The 15,350-nt window shown below is 39.5% G+C and overlaps 2 protein-coding genes across 6 annotated transcripts in view; one reads left to right on the forward strand and one right to left on the reverse strand.

Moving 5' to 3' along the window:
• Positions 1 to 12,550, reverse strand: part of TRNT1 (tRNA nucleotidyl transferase 1) — a 32,834-nt gene extending 20,284 nt beyond the window's left edge. The window contains exon 1 of the mRNA XM_029918048.1: positions 12,317 to 12,550. The gene's annotated coding sequence lies outside the window, so the exon portion shown is untranslated. The remainder of the gene's footprint in view (positions 1 to 12,316) is intronic.
• The window catches only part of IL5RA (interleukin 5 receptor subunit alpha), a 40,266-nt gene continuing 37,422 nt past the window's right edge, over positions 12,507 to 15,350 (forward strand). For 3 of the 5 annotated variants that reach the window (XM_029918054.1, XM_029918055.1, XM_029918056.1), the window contains exons 1-2: positions 12,669 to 12,763; positions 13,995 to 14,137. The gene's annotated coding sequence lies outside the window, so the exon portion shown is untranslated. Of the gene's footprint in view, positions 12,764 to 13,994; positions 14,138 to 15,350 lie in introns of all 5 variants that reach the window. The other 2 variants (XM_029918057.1, XM_029918058.1) reach the window with 1 other exon arrangement.

Genomic DNA, 15,350 nt, shown 5'->3' on the forward strand with positions numbered 1-15,350 from the left:
CACTGTCTTTCTTTGTAAAATGAGACTGTCAGTAAAACCTATTTTAGGGGTTGCCAGGCTTAAACGTCATGTTACTTCCCAGCAAGAAGAAAGAATTGCTCAGTTAATATTACTATTCTTGCCTGAGACGCTTCATCAGGACCTAGGCAGAGGGTTTTAGACACACTCGTTCTAAATGTAAGCCCTCTGCTCAATTTAAATGACCGAGCATGTTTTAATTTCCCACCTGGATTTTGTGAAGTCAGAAAGCTATTGCAGGTGCAAAGTGAAGAACTTGAATTTGATTGAGTTCTCTCTTTTTTTTCCCCCAAGGCTGAGGAGAGTAAATAAAACGGCAAAGGAGTGGGAGTAAGGTCCCAAATCCTTAAAACGGGACATTTCCAAGAAATTTCCCAATTATCTTTAAAAATGAAACATTTGATGCAGACTTTATTTAAGTATAGTCTTTCTACTACCACTTTAAATTACTTGATTTCCCTAAAAAAATGCATGTACCCTGGTATTTTTGTGGTTTCCAGTGATCAGACCTCTTATCTTCAGGGATGTTAAGTATCCCATTTTGAGAGGCACAGAACCAGTTTTCCAAGTTGCCATTCAGAGGCAAAGCATTGATTTATGCTCTTTAACATGGCAATAAGTATAATATTCGCATATCCTAACTAGGCTGAGGAAGAAAAAAATACAGAGAATTCAATGTGAAAGAGCATATAACTATAGAAATGTAGACATTAACAGAATAGAAGCCATTATGGATGATTTTATGCCAACAAATTTGACACTGTGGATGAATTGAACAAATTCTTTTAAACATGCATCAAAACTGAAACAGGAAGATATTTAAAATGTAAAAAGTCCTTTACTATGAAAGAAATTGAAGTTTGTTCAACAAACTTCCCACAAAGCTTTCCAGGTCCATATGGTTTTAGTGGTCAAATTTATCAACCACTTAAGGAAGAAATAACACCAAACTTGCACAATTTTTGTTCAGAAAATAGAGGGAGAAACACTTTTCCTCTTATTTGGGGCCAGCATGACACTGATAACAAAGCTGAAATAGATATTACCAAAAAAGAATTTATACATCAATAGCCCATGAGCCTAGAAACATATATATTTAATGAAATATTAGAAAACCGAATCAAGCAAATTAGATTTTGATCACATTTGTCTTATCCCAGGAATCCAAGGTGGATTTAACAATTGAAACCCAATCATTGTCATTTACCATATTAGAAGACTAAAAAAGAAAATTATATGATCATCCCTATAGATGCAGAAAAAGCACTTAAATTCCACACTTATTAATGATGATTATTCTCAGAAAACTGAGATTAGAAGACTTCCTTGATCTGTTAATGGCCATCTATGGAAAATGTACAGCTGCTATCATACTTGATGTTTGTTTATTTTTGAGAGAGTGCAAGTGGGGTAGGGCCAGAGAAAAGGGGAAGGAGGATCCAAAGCAGGCTCTGTGCTGACAGCAACCGGATATGGGGCTCGAACTCCAGACTGTGAGATCATGACCTGTGCCTAAGTCAGACCCTCAATCGACTGAGCCACCCACGTGCCCCGCTACTATCATACTTAATGGTAAAATTTGACTACTTTTCCCTTGATATCAGGAAAAAGATGCCCAGTTAATGACTTCTGTTCAACATTTTACCATAGTTCATAACCATTAACAAAATCATGAAAAAGAAGCAAAAGGTGTAATGATTATTACATTCCCGATTATTCTGTCTTGATTAGGAAAGAAGTAGCACTGTTTTCAGATGACATATAGTTTATATAGGAATCAACATAACTATTAGAATTAATGAATTCAGTAAGGCCTTAGGATTCATGTTTAATAATTTAAAAACATGTATTTTTATTCAGTAGCAGCAAATAGTTATAAATAAATTCTAATTTTAATAGTAGCTAAATTATAGAGATAGAGATTATAGTGTAGGAATAAACATAACAGAAGAAGCTATGTTTGTCAACCAATCATATCAAGATAGTCAACACCGTCAGTTATTAGGGAAATGCAAACTGAAACCACAGTGAGAGGCCGCTGTGTGCCTATTAGAATGTTTTAATCAAAAACTTGGTAATATCAAGTGCTGGTGACAATGTGAATCAACTGGAACTCATACACCATTGATGAGAACGCAAACTGCTACAACCACTTTAGAAAACAGTTTGGTGGTTTCTGATAAAGGTCTACCCACTCAATATACAACCCAGCAACCCTACTCCTTGACGTTTTGCTGAGACCAATGAAAACATACGTTCACATTAAAAAATGTGTGTGGATGGTTCTAGTAGCCTTACTGATCATCATCCAAACTTGGAAAAAAGCCATATTTCCTCCAACAGATAAATGGTAAGTAAACTGTGGTACATCCATAAAAAGAAATATCACTTAGCAATATAAAAGAGTTAACTCCTCATATATATGACAATATATCTAAATCTAAAACCAAGAAAGCCAGACCCAGGAGGCATAATGATTCTTTTCATATGACATCCCGAAAAAGGCAGAACCACAGAAACAGAGAATAGATCATTTGCTTCAAGCAGCTGGAGATGGAGGGAGGGGTTCAGTACAAAGTGGCATGAATGAATGGGGGGCGCGCTGATGGAATGGTTATGTATCCTGATAATGGTGGTGACTGCCTGACTGTCTCCGTCAAAACATGGGAACAGTACACTAAAAACGTGTTTGCCTCACAAAACCTGACCGAACCATTTTCTTTCCATATATTAGCCAAAGACTAGAACATGAAAGTTAAAAACAAACATACTGTAGCCTCTGAAAAAATGTTTATTCATTTCAATAAGTTCAACTCTTTTTTTTTAAACTTTTTTTTAATGTTTTATTTATTTTGATACAAAGAGAGATAGAGCATGAGAGAGGGAGGGGCAGAGAGAGAGAGAGAAGGAAACACAGAACCAGAAGCAGGCTCCAGGCTCTGAGCTAGCTGTCAGCACAGAGCCTGATGCGGGGCTCAAACCCACAAACGTGAGATCTGACCTGAGCCAAAGTCGGAGGCTTAACCGACTGAGCCACCCAGGCGCCCCAAATAAGTTCAACTCTTAAAGCATTTACATATGAAGGTAGAATGAGTAACTTTGAGGCCATTAACCTAAAGCAGAAGCGAACTCTGTGACAGAATGCCCCCTCAATGCCACACTCCAGGACAATGGTGAGGACAGCCGGAGCAATCCAAACATCCTCTTCCCTGCGTACGAGATGTTTACCATTATCTCTTAATATAGATTTACCCTAAGGAAAATACAACTTTACGCACAAGAACTGAAGGAATTGATGTTTACAACATGAAAATCCCACAGGAAGTATTCTTATTGTTTATTACCTACCCAAAAGTATGAGCAGAGGGGACTGTTAGGATTGGGCAAATTTCCGTTATGCCGTAGAAACACCAAAGCCATCCGTGTTATTCTGCAGTTAGAAGGCAACTGATTATTGGAGCACCTGGGTGGCTCATGCACTTAAGCATCTAACTCTTGATTTTGGCTCAGGTCATGATCTCATGGCTGGTGGGATCAAGCCCCACACTGCGCTCCTCTCTGAAGCATGCTTGGGATCCTCTCTCCCTCTCTTTCTGTCCCTTCCCTGCTCATGCATGCACTTGCTCTATCTCAAAATAGATCAACTTTTTAAAAAGGCAACAGATTATTTAAAAAGTAAAGAAATTGAGATAAAAGCAATTTAGACTTATTGTATATACAAACTTCAGGTCTTAGCTATCAGTGCTGGTGTGAAAACCCATTAATGTTGGTTGGTATGTATTTCAGTGGTTAAAGATTCCATCAGGAATAGATGACTTTTATTTTTCCTGACAGTGAATCAAGTATTTTTATTCCAGTTTATACATCTAGGAACCAAAATGTGGCTCCCAAATGTTTGGTTGTCTCTGTTCCTCTAAGTTTGGGTTGTGTCCTTTAAAACTGGATCATCTCTGGGGCGGCTGGATGGCTCAGTCGGTTAAGCATCTGAGTTCATGTAAGGTCATGGTCTCCTGATCAGGCTCTGTACTGACAGCTCAGAGCCTGGAGCCTGCTTCAGATTCTGTCTCCCTCTTTCTCTGCCCTTCCCCTGATCATACTCTGTTTCTCTCTCTCTCTCAAAACTGAATAAACATTAAAAATTAAAAAAAAAAACCAACCTGAATCATTCCTGCCAATCATAGAACAGAATATATGAAACACTTGTGAATGTCACACTGTATTCATTGATTCAATGTTTATTTAGTGTCTACTGTGTGTCAGCGGCATGTGGGAATGCTCATAGTAATGATGACATTACCTAGTAATTTATACTATGCTTAGAACAGTACCAGGCATTGTATTAGCTTACTAATCCTCAGGAACATCCAGTGAGATACTTCCCACCGAGGAACAGAGGCACGGAGAGGCTAGTCTAAGGTCACACAGGTAGTGAGGAGCAAAAGCAGATTTCAACTCAGACATTCTGACTCAGAATCACCAGTGTACTCTGACGAAGCTGGAGAAGTGGGCAGGACCAGATCAGGCAGGGCTGGGCCCTTCACAAGATGACACATGGACTTCATTTTAATGGTGATATAAAGACATTAAAGGTTTTTTAAGCAGGAGTTTTCATAAACCTACTGAGTTGTCATTTAAGACCCTACCCCCTCGGGTCAAACTGGACCCTAAGATACCAACCATTGTTTCACTTGCTCACTCCCATTCTGGTAAATAATTAAAGGTTGAGCAACCTGGCTCTGGAAAGATTCTAAGAATGTAACTAAATCACAAACATTGTGACCTAAAGGTTAACTTGTTTCTCAAGATTCTGTTAAGCAACCCCACCTCTTTACCAAGACCTGGCCAAAGCAAGGTCCTCAGGTGAAAGTCACCTAGTTTACTGCCCAGCGGTATCTTAGGTATCTAACTATGACTGGTCATTTTAAAAGACAAAGAACTTTAAAATGATAGGTTCCTGCCAGAAGCTAACAGTTGTATGTTGTAATACAATTGGCTATAATGAAATGCTGTAATTGTAATTGATTGGTTAATTACATGATGACTTATTTTGTCTTGCCCAAACCCTTAAAAGCCCTGATCTCCCGCTTGGCAGTGCTCTCCTCCGAGAACTTCCATGCACTCAGGAGATACCATTTGGCCAAACTAAAAACCCAGTAATCAGTCTCCATTTGTGCCTCATGGATTTCTGTTCTCAGTGACTCACATTGGGAAGAAGGGTCTAACAGTCACATGACGACTCTGACAGCAGCATGGAAAATGGATTGTAAGGACCTGGCGCAAAAATCTATTGTCTCCCAGTTCTGGAGGCCACAAGTCTAACACGGGTCCACAGGGCTGCACTGCTTCTGGAGACACGTGGGGAGAATCTCTTTTTGTTTTGGCTTTTGTCCTTTCCAGCTTCAAGTGTTGCCCTCCCTCCGTCTTCAAACCCAGAACAAAATAACTGGCTAGTCAATTTGGGACATTAACTGTCTCAACCTTTATTCGCTGACTACTTGCTCCATTTGTTCCTATTTCTGGTTTTAGGCAGAGGATTTGACATCAGTTAAAAAAAACATGGCTGAGCAGAGGTTAAAAACCATTAAATACCAGAGCGATAACCCTGAGGTCAGAGCTCCCTGCCCCACCTGCCAGCTCCCAACTCCAGGACCTGTGGCATCAGTGTCCTTAATGCATCCCTGCATCGAGGACTATCTGCATTTTGAAACAGGACAGTGGAAGGAGACTAATGCTTCACATAAAGATAATAATTTATGATCACATTTTAGGCCCCTTGAGGAAAATATTTGAGGCAATATTCAGACAAGTCAGATAAAAACCCACTGGATTCTATTCCTGAAATCATTATTGCACTATATGCTAACTAACTTGGATATAAATAAATACATAACAAAAATTTGACTTAATTTTAAGATTATGCAATTTGGGAGTGATGTTGGCTATCTCCTCAAAGTCCTCCTCTGCCCCTTTGTTTGGGGAGGTTGGGGGAAGCAACACTGAGTAATTTGTTTAAAAGACATGTTCTGTTTTAAGAACGTGTTCTTTCTTTGAAACAACAGAAAGTACCTCTTTGAAGGAAAAGTCATTCACTCGTTTTGTTCTCATAAAAGTTTAATAGAAGCCAACTAAAGTTTAAGATCTCCCAGAGGACAACTAAAGAGATTTCTCAGAAAATGTAGAATCACCATTTTCATTGGTGCTCGGGGATTTTACACACAAATGCAATTTTATTTTACATTTAAAAGAGGTAAGTAAATAGACAAATCAATTTTAGCTGTTCTGAAATTTCATACTGGGTCATTAATTTTAAAAGATGGGACTTCAATAATAGTTAAAAGAACAGAGGCCCAAGGGTAAAGACAGAATAATCACCTTCAAAATTCTGACTTATCAGCAGCCTCAGATCAGAACCAAGAAGAGTCTAAACCAGCTTCCTTGGGATGTTCTCATTTAATTTCTATCTTCAAATATAAAATCACACGGAATTCCCTATTGTAACAACACAAACTCCCTCTTCTTTCTTTAAAACTGGATACTCTGACAAATTCTGACAAAACCAAGCTAGATCAAGTTAAGGCCTGTCCTCATATCTAGTGTTGGAGACACAGATATAAACATAATATTCAGTATAGTATAGAAATAAAATAGACTTAGCTGTTGAATGAACACTTACTTGACAGAGAGAGAGGAGTCAGACAAGTCTTCCCATAGGAAATGATGTTTAGACTTAACCTAAAATAATTGGAAATTTCTCACGAGGAATCTGTTCCTTGCCCTTGGACCAAGTAAAATATTTAGTCCTTACTGTTATATTGTTTCTTTTAAAATATTTATGACAAGGGGCCCCTGGGTGGCTCAGTTGATCGAGGGTCCAACTTCGGCTCAGGCCATGATATCACAGTTCGTGGGTTCGAGCCCTGCATCAGGCTCTGTGCTGATCGCTAGCTAGAGCCTGGAGCCCGCTTCAGATTCTGTGAATCTTTCTCTCTCTGCCCCTCCCCTGTTCACTCTCTGTCTCTCAAAAATAAATAAATGTAAAAAAAAAAACAGTGATGACAATTACGCAACTAAAGTGTTGCCATTGTAGGCAATGTGACTGGAGGGAGCATCGCAATGGAGCTGTGCTAAATTCTCTGAGTTGATTCATCTGTAAAATAGGTTTCTAGGGCTGTGATATGATAATATGTATAAAGCACCTGACGGCCCCAGGCATGCAGTAGGTTATCTCTTGACTGAAAGTGAATAGTAATTTACCTTAATAAAGTAAGCTTAATCGTATGGTTCACTTGTTTCCACATTTTGGTTGATTTCCTGTATCTGGCTTTGAAGAAAAAGCTGGTCCCTGCAAAATTATTTCACAATATGTACTCACAACAAATTGTTACTTTGTACACCAACTTATATACTATTATGTGTCAATTATATCTCAATATAAGTGAAGAAGCAGTAAAAGCAATAGTAAGAGAAAGAAAAAAAAGAAAGAAGAAAAGAAAGAGAAGAGGAGGAAGAGGAAGAAGAAGAATTTGTTATTAACACTTGAAGATGCTTAAGCCGTTGAGTCTTTATTCAATAAAGAGAATGCCGTGAATTTTAGCTATACATGGTAAATCTATAGATCGATTTCACACTGGAATTGCTCCAATACCTATTTAAATCTTCTTAGGGCATCTGTTTTTTTAACAGTTTTATTGAGATGTATTCACAGGTCATAAACCTCACCTATATAAAGTATATAATTCAATGGTCTTTAGCTTATCCAAAGAGTTGGCAATCATCACCACAATCAAGTATGGATATTTTCCTTACCCCCTAAGAAACTCCACAGCCATTGGCAGTCTCTTCCTATTTTGCGTACATTTCCCCTATCCAGCCCTAGGTGATCACTAATCTACGTCCTATCTCTATAAATTTGCCTATTCTAGACATTTCATATAATTGGAACCATATAACATTTGGTCTTTTGTGAATTGGCTTCTTTCACTTAGCTTCAGGTTTCCAAGGATCAGCCATGTTCCAGCAGATATCAGTACTTCATTTGTTTTCATTGCTTAGTAACATACCACTGGATGGATATACCACATATTCTTAATCACTGCTTGACAGACATTTGTGTTATTTCTACTCTTTGGCTATTATGAATAACAATGCTATGAATATTCACACACAAATTTTTGAGATCTTGGGATATCAGTTTTCAACTCTTTCAGGTATTTGCCTATGAGTTGAGTCATATAGTAACTCTATGTTCAATGTCTGAGGAACTGTCTGACTTTTCCAACGTGTCTGTACCATTTTGCATTCCCAGCAATAATCTATGAGGGTTCTGATTTCTCTACATCCTCAAACAACACTATTACTATTATTATTATTTAACCATCCTGGTGGATGTGAAGAGGTATCTCCTTGTGGATTTGGTTTGCATGGATGATGTTGAGCAGCTTTTCATGTCTGGTTATTGGTACATTTGCTTTGGAGACATATTCACTCAGATCCTTTGTCCATTGTTTCATTGGGGTATTAGTCTTTTCATTGTGGAGTTGGAAGATTTCCTCATATTTTTTTTTCTGGTTATATGTAATATGTAATTTGTAAGTATTTTCTCCCATTCAGTGGATTGTCTTTTCATTATGGTGCACTTTCCAGGATAAAAACCTTTAATTTTGCTGAAGTCCAATCTATCTACCTTTCATTGCTTGTGATTCTGGGTCATATTTAGGGAATCACTGCCTTATGTGAGGTTACTAAGATTTATGCCTATGTTTTCTTCTAAGAATTTTACAGTTTTAGTTCTCACTTTTAAGTCTTTGATTTCTTTGGAATTAATTTTTGTACATGGTATGAGGTAGGGCTTGAACATCATTCTTTTGCATATTTACTCACACACAATTTGTTAAAAAGACTGGTCCTAAAAAATTTTTTTTTTTTAAAGTAAAAGACTGTTTCTTTCCCCCCTGAATTATTTTGGTATCCTTGTCAAGAATCAGTCATAAATGTGAAGAGCTTATTTTTGGACTCTCAGTTCTATTCTACCGATCTGCATGTCTCTAATACTTTATTCTCCTGGTATTTAGACAGAATAAAATATTTGTATATATAGAAGCATAAAAAGAAAATTAAAGTACATGTTCATCCCACTGCAGTAGATAAAACATTGGTCCAATTCTTTTTTTTTTTTTTTTAATAAAGTTTACTTACTTATTTTGAGAAAGAGAGAGCACCAGGGAGGGGCAGGGCAGAGAGAGAAAGAGAGACAGAGACAGAGAATCCCAAGCAGGCTCCCCATTATCAGCAGAGTCTGAAGTGGGCCTCAATCTTATGAACCATGAGATCATGACCCGATCAAAAGTTGACAGCTTAACCAACTGAGTCACCCAGGCGCCCCATCATCGGTTCCCATCCTTCGCTGCTGGCTAGCACTTGTATACATCCACACCCTTATCACGGCCTTATCATGTGGGTGGAGCATACTGTGGGCTGAGTCCCTCTGACCCTGGGTGTGGCCACGTATTCAGCTCTGATTCTTGGAATGTCAGTAAATGTGACATTAGCAGATATTTGAAACAGACGTGTGCCGTTGGTCACACTTTCTTGCAGATTCGTTATCACCCATAAGAAGAATCTGCCTTGAGTAGCCACTGGTTCCCAGTGAATGATGGATGCTTCAAACACACGGGACCCCATTCTGTGATCTGGAGCCCAGCCAAATTTAGCCAGACTCAAGTCAAAAGTCAGCCACTTGGACAAGAAACAAATGCTTATCAATGTTTACTACTGCGGTGTTTGTGGGTGGCTGTTCTGTAGCAACAGCTAACTAATAACCTACTGCTGAGAGATAACCACTCCTATCAGTTTGGTCTTCTGATCAAAAATGAGATCATGAAATAAAATCTATCGTTCTGTGTATACTTGCTCTCCTATTCCTTTTAACATTTTTCCATAATACCCTATATGATTAAGAATTACCAATAAACCCTTATTTTCTACATATTTCAACCTTTGAAAGTTACCTATCATCCCTGTATTACTTTTCCTATTACAAATAAAGCTACAAGAAATTTTACTCGATTTCTCTCATATACATCTTGGTCTACATTTCACATTATTTGAAATAATGTGAATGGATTCCTAGGAATAGATACCTTCAGTAAGCTTCTGTAACAGTGCTCCAGGTGGGGCCACTGAATCCTGAGTTTCTGTTATCCTATTTATATTTTCACCTATACTATCTGGCTAAACCCAGGTTCTTTTTCTTCTAAAAGAATATAGACAGAGGCTCGTGGGTGGCTCAGTCGGTTGGGGCATCCGACTTTGGTGCAAGTCTTGATCTCATGGTTCATGAGTTCAAGCCCCGCATTGGGCTCTCTACTGACACTTTAGAGCCTGGAGCCTGCTTCAGATTCTGTGTGTGTCTCTCTCTCTGCTCCTCCTCTGCTTACGCTGTCTCTCTTCCTCAAAAATAAATTGCCCCCCCAATGAAATAATAAAACAAAGAGGCAGATTGGATTTTACTTAAAAAATGAAAACAAAAACAATTTGGGGGATTCTACCAGCATGTTCCATTATACCATTTTGGACATTTACAGTTTATTCTAAGGAAAAAAATTGTTGCCACAAAAAGAAAACTATACAAAGCCCTCACTTTCATTCAGGCTTAAGTGGAAATAGGACATGGAGACAAACTGTGAGCACATTTTAAAACTGATTATTAGTCAAGTTGATAAAGGATCATATATCCAAGGACATGGTATTGAGGGTAGTAGCCAGGTCTAATTTTCTTTATATCCTTCACAGTGCCTGGAACTGTGCATCACGGTAATGATAGGCAACAGCAGGCAGAAGGGGAGAGAGTAGGGCTTCAGGGTCCTTAAGTGGAGAAAGCACAGATTTAAAAACATTTCTTCTGGGAACATCTGAACTCAAGCAAACTCCCTCAGTCATAAAATTCCTCTTAATAGTGTAACAAGACACCACCTAAGCCACTCAGATATCCCTCAGGAATTTAACAAAAAACCTGACTGAAAAGAAAACATATGATCCACGGGAACAGTATGGCCATCGACCAGCCCTCATACAATGAAAGCGAGCCTATCAAAAAGGAATGACTAGGCGTTTGGAGTTACCCTGCCAATAAGGGGAGAGGCTGAGAGAAGGGAAAAGGGGAGGGAACGGCCCAACCCAAACACTATAAAACCGAGTCCCTTTCTACAGTCAGGCATTCACTTTCAAATGCCCCCTCTCTGTGAAGAGCGCTTTCTGTCACACTATTCTTCCTTTCTGATCTTATACTGAACTTTGGCCTCCTGCTCATTGTTTTCTGTGTCCACCTCCTCATTCTTCGAAGCTGCAAGACAACAAGTCCTGGGTATTGAGGTAAAGCTTCCTGCAAGCTCTGCATCCAAGAATTATTTCTTGAATAAATGAACGTAAGAAATAGAACATGCAAGCAGACGTTGAGGCCAAGAACTATGGCCTTCACAATGATTAATAACTATTTTTAGGGCTTCTAAAGTATGCGACACCTAAAATTAGATGTGTGAGACATCAAAGAGTAGGTCAGAAGCTGAGATTCCACCTCAACTTTTCTGGGGGATCTCTCTCCGTTCTTCTGCCACTTTCCCGTTCCCCAGAGGAAATCACATTTTCTAGGTCATCCAATAATGATTGGTCCAGTTTCATGTTGGCAACTGCTACACCAGACACTTTAAGAACCCCAGTCACTATACCCTTACCCATTACATACGCTGACCCTCACAATCGCCAAATTATTTCCCACTCCCCCTGCACTGGCCACCATCACTCAGCTCCTTGGGCTAACACTGGAGGTCCCCTTACAAAGGCCCTGACTACTATCTGGCTCAGATGCTTAATATGATAAGTGCTTTTCTTATCCATTCGCACCCTGGGCCACAGTTTTCTTTTTTTTTTTTTTTTTAGTTTTACTAGTCAGCCACCTCAAAATTTCTGGACAGAAATGGAACAAAGAAAATGAAAAATCAACCGAGTTTACTTAAAGCATACTGAGGACAGTGAGGTGCTCTGCTGGGAACCGGGGGAAGGTCCGGGGCCATGTCGCAGACCCACGCTGCCTCTGCCATCATTTGTTCAGCTGCCAGCAGTTTAGGACTCCCAGAAACTCCCTCTGCCCCCGCACACACATGTACTGGTGGGCGCAGGGCCTGCTGGCAAAGCAGGGAAGGGCTGCTAAGGCTCAGCACGCGGAGACACCTGTTCCTCGGGTGCCATTCTTTGTCATGTCCTGTGCCTGGCGTTGTGTAGGTGACACGGGCGCAATACATACCTTCGCTGAATGAAGCACATAAAGATCCTAGGAATGCAGTGCTTGAAGGAACCCGCAGAAAACTTGGGCTCCAGAACAGAGCCAAACATCTCGAAAGAGAATGAAAATGCAGACAGGACCGTTATCAGATAGCGGCAATCGGCACAAAACTGATTCTTTCTTTTCATTCACTTGGGAGTTCCCTCTTGGGCTGGCCCGGAACAGCTCTTACAAACGCTCCGGGATATATACTGAGAGGAGCCTTGCCCTTCCTTTGTGAAGCCAACTGCCTGTGAGTTTGTAACCATTACAGCTGTTGATGATGAAACAATAAAGAAGAACTGCCTCTAAGTCAAAAAGTGCAGCCAGAGATAAGATTCATTTTCAGTGCCCTCGCAGCTGCGGCCCATGGCATCGCCGCCCCCGCACTTCTCAGCAAGTGGGGATCCCGGGCTGATTCATCACAAAGTGAGTAAATGCCTTTTCCCCCTCCTCAGATGACCCTGTGCTCCACCTAATAATGTCATTACATGGGGATGGGGGTAGGGGGGTAAGAAAAGTGAGAAATAATGATTTATGAATTATGGCAACTTTTTAAATAAAAAGGGGAAACACAACCCCTTATAACTATTATTAGCAGAGACAGAACTAATAATGGTGCTATATACAATGTCTATCAGGCAGGTCATATCGATTCTGGGTACAGCATTCTAGTCTTATATATTAGCTCAGTTGCTGGGAGGGCAAATCCGTAGCAAGGTGAGTCATATTCTCAAAACAACTATGGTTTTGTTGATGCTTATATAGGGGACTTGTTTGGCACTGCTGCAAATACTGTAGAGATTACAGTGAAAATATATACTCTGCCAAGATTTCTTAGAAAATACGTGAGTTTAGAGAACAGGGCATAGGATTTAATTAAATATCTTGGTGAGGATATTTCAGAGTTAATTAAGAAAGCTACAAATAAAGAAACAGCAGCAAAAAGGAGATCACATTGCATCCAACTGAAGGCATCCTGCCTTTTGTGTCTCCTGTGGGCTCTGGGATTTTGAAGACTATTTGACTTGATATAAAATGTACAAAAATTTGAAATAGCTGAAATCTAAGTAGCTGAAATATCTCACTTGGTTTTAATTATTTACCCAAAGTAACAAACATGTATATATGCATACACACACACACACACAGAGAAAATATGGATGGAAGGAAAAATTTAATAAATGGAGAGAGAAAAATCAAAATACTTCAAGACCCCAATGTTATGAACCTAACCTTCATAAACATATGAAAAGCTTTCATAGCCATTACTGATTAATGTGTTTGCTAATGCAATTTAATGGATTATCATGCCAAAAATTTCATTGCTTTGTAGAATTTTTATTTTGTATGAAAGGTTACGTCCTCTTTCATAGTTACTGAAAAATATTTTAATGTATGTAGCTATTGGTTAACAGTTTGCATTTCAAAACATAGTAAAGATTTGAACATCAAATCACCTCATTTGTTTTCGGTACTTGAAATGCTGCTTAGGGAAATTTTTAGGCAAGGTCCCAAATGCATCACACCTCCTGCAAACACACCGGGCTTGCTGCACGCTCCCAGCCGGCCGTGCTCTATTTTGTGCGCAGGCTAGGTTTTACTGTACAGAGCTCGACCTGCCGACGCTAATGTATTAATGTGCGTCTATTCTATACAGGGCCAGGCACAGTTAGCGTCTGCCCTGTGCCTGACAGGGTGTTAGGTGCTGGGGCTGCAGCGAATGCACTGATAGGATGGACCTGGTCCTGGCCCTCTCCTGTTGAGCACGGTCACTGGAGAGGAGAGGATCGCCAGAGGCAGGTAAGCCCGGGAATCGGGGGTCCTGGAGGCGGGATGACGAATCGCACCACGTTCGATTAGGTGGCAGACATTTAACCACCTTTGGGAGGTCAGCAGCCAAGGCCTTCTTTCCTTCATTTTCCATCTGCTCATTTTGGCAGCGCCATCGGCAAAAGATCATTTATGTCTGGATAGGGCACAAGTTGAATCTGTGAGTTACATTTTATGGCTACTTCAGACAATTAACCCGAATCCAGGAACAGTAAGAAAAAATTGCATGCATCATATGGGGTCCTTATAACTCACTTATATTTTTAGGAAGCCTGAACAGTTTTTCTTTGGGGAGTGGGGGTGGGTAATGCAATCTACCTAAGTGCTAAAGGTGTCATTTGCAACTTACACCTTGGCTTTATTTATTTATTGTTCTTCCTTCAATGTGTTTTATTGCTGATTACACTGCACAGGAAAAAAAGAGGAAGCACAAAGTCAACTCTTTTACTTTTAAGAGCCTAACAGAGCATGAATCCTTTCAGTTGCTCTTCAATTTCTGTGCACTGAAGTTGAGTCTGGAATTAGATGTCACCACAACTGACTCAAAAATGTTCTAAAAACAGGGTTTCATATACAACTTTCATTATAAGACAAATGCCCAAGGCCAAAAAAAAAAAAAAAGGTTGAAAAGGAAAAAAGAGGGGAAAGTATTTTTAAGTCTGAACTTCAGTAGAATTTGACCAATTCTTAGGAACACGGGGAAATCCATTGCCAACTACCAAAACTTTACTCAACTCTCTGGAAGCATCTATAGTGCAAGATGTTGTACTCCTGTTTTCTTCCAAATTTCAAAGAATCTAACACTTACCAGAAGCCAGATTCTTAGAGAGCACTCGAGGAATCTTAGAGTGACTCAATGAAATATCACATGAGTGCGTAGCCTATGATATCTCTATGAGGCTGAGCTTGTATTTCTGAGGACTGTACGTAGGCAACCCATGTTTGCTTCATTCTTCTTAGTCTGAATCTTATTTTAACAACTTGATAGCATTTTTGTGGATTTTAATTGGCAGCCATGAGAAGTAGTTGATCATAGTGTCATTTTGATGTATTTTTAAGCTAAGATGTAGCTCTATTCTTGCACAATGAAATGCTGCTCCATCGACATCTATAGAACAATGCACCTTTGCCTTAAAGACATGATCCAGAGAGATGTGGGCTGTTTTTCCAGAAAGGGTAATTG

The sequence above is a fragment of the Suricata suricatta genome, chromosome 12 (genome assembly GCF_006229205.1).
Source record: "Suricata suricatta isolate VVHF042 chromosome 12, meerkat_22Aug2017_6uvM2_HiC, whole genome shotgun sequence".
NCBI lineage: Eukaryota > Metazoa > Chordata > Mammalia > Carnivora > Herpestidae > Suricata > Suricata suricatta.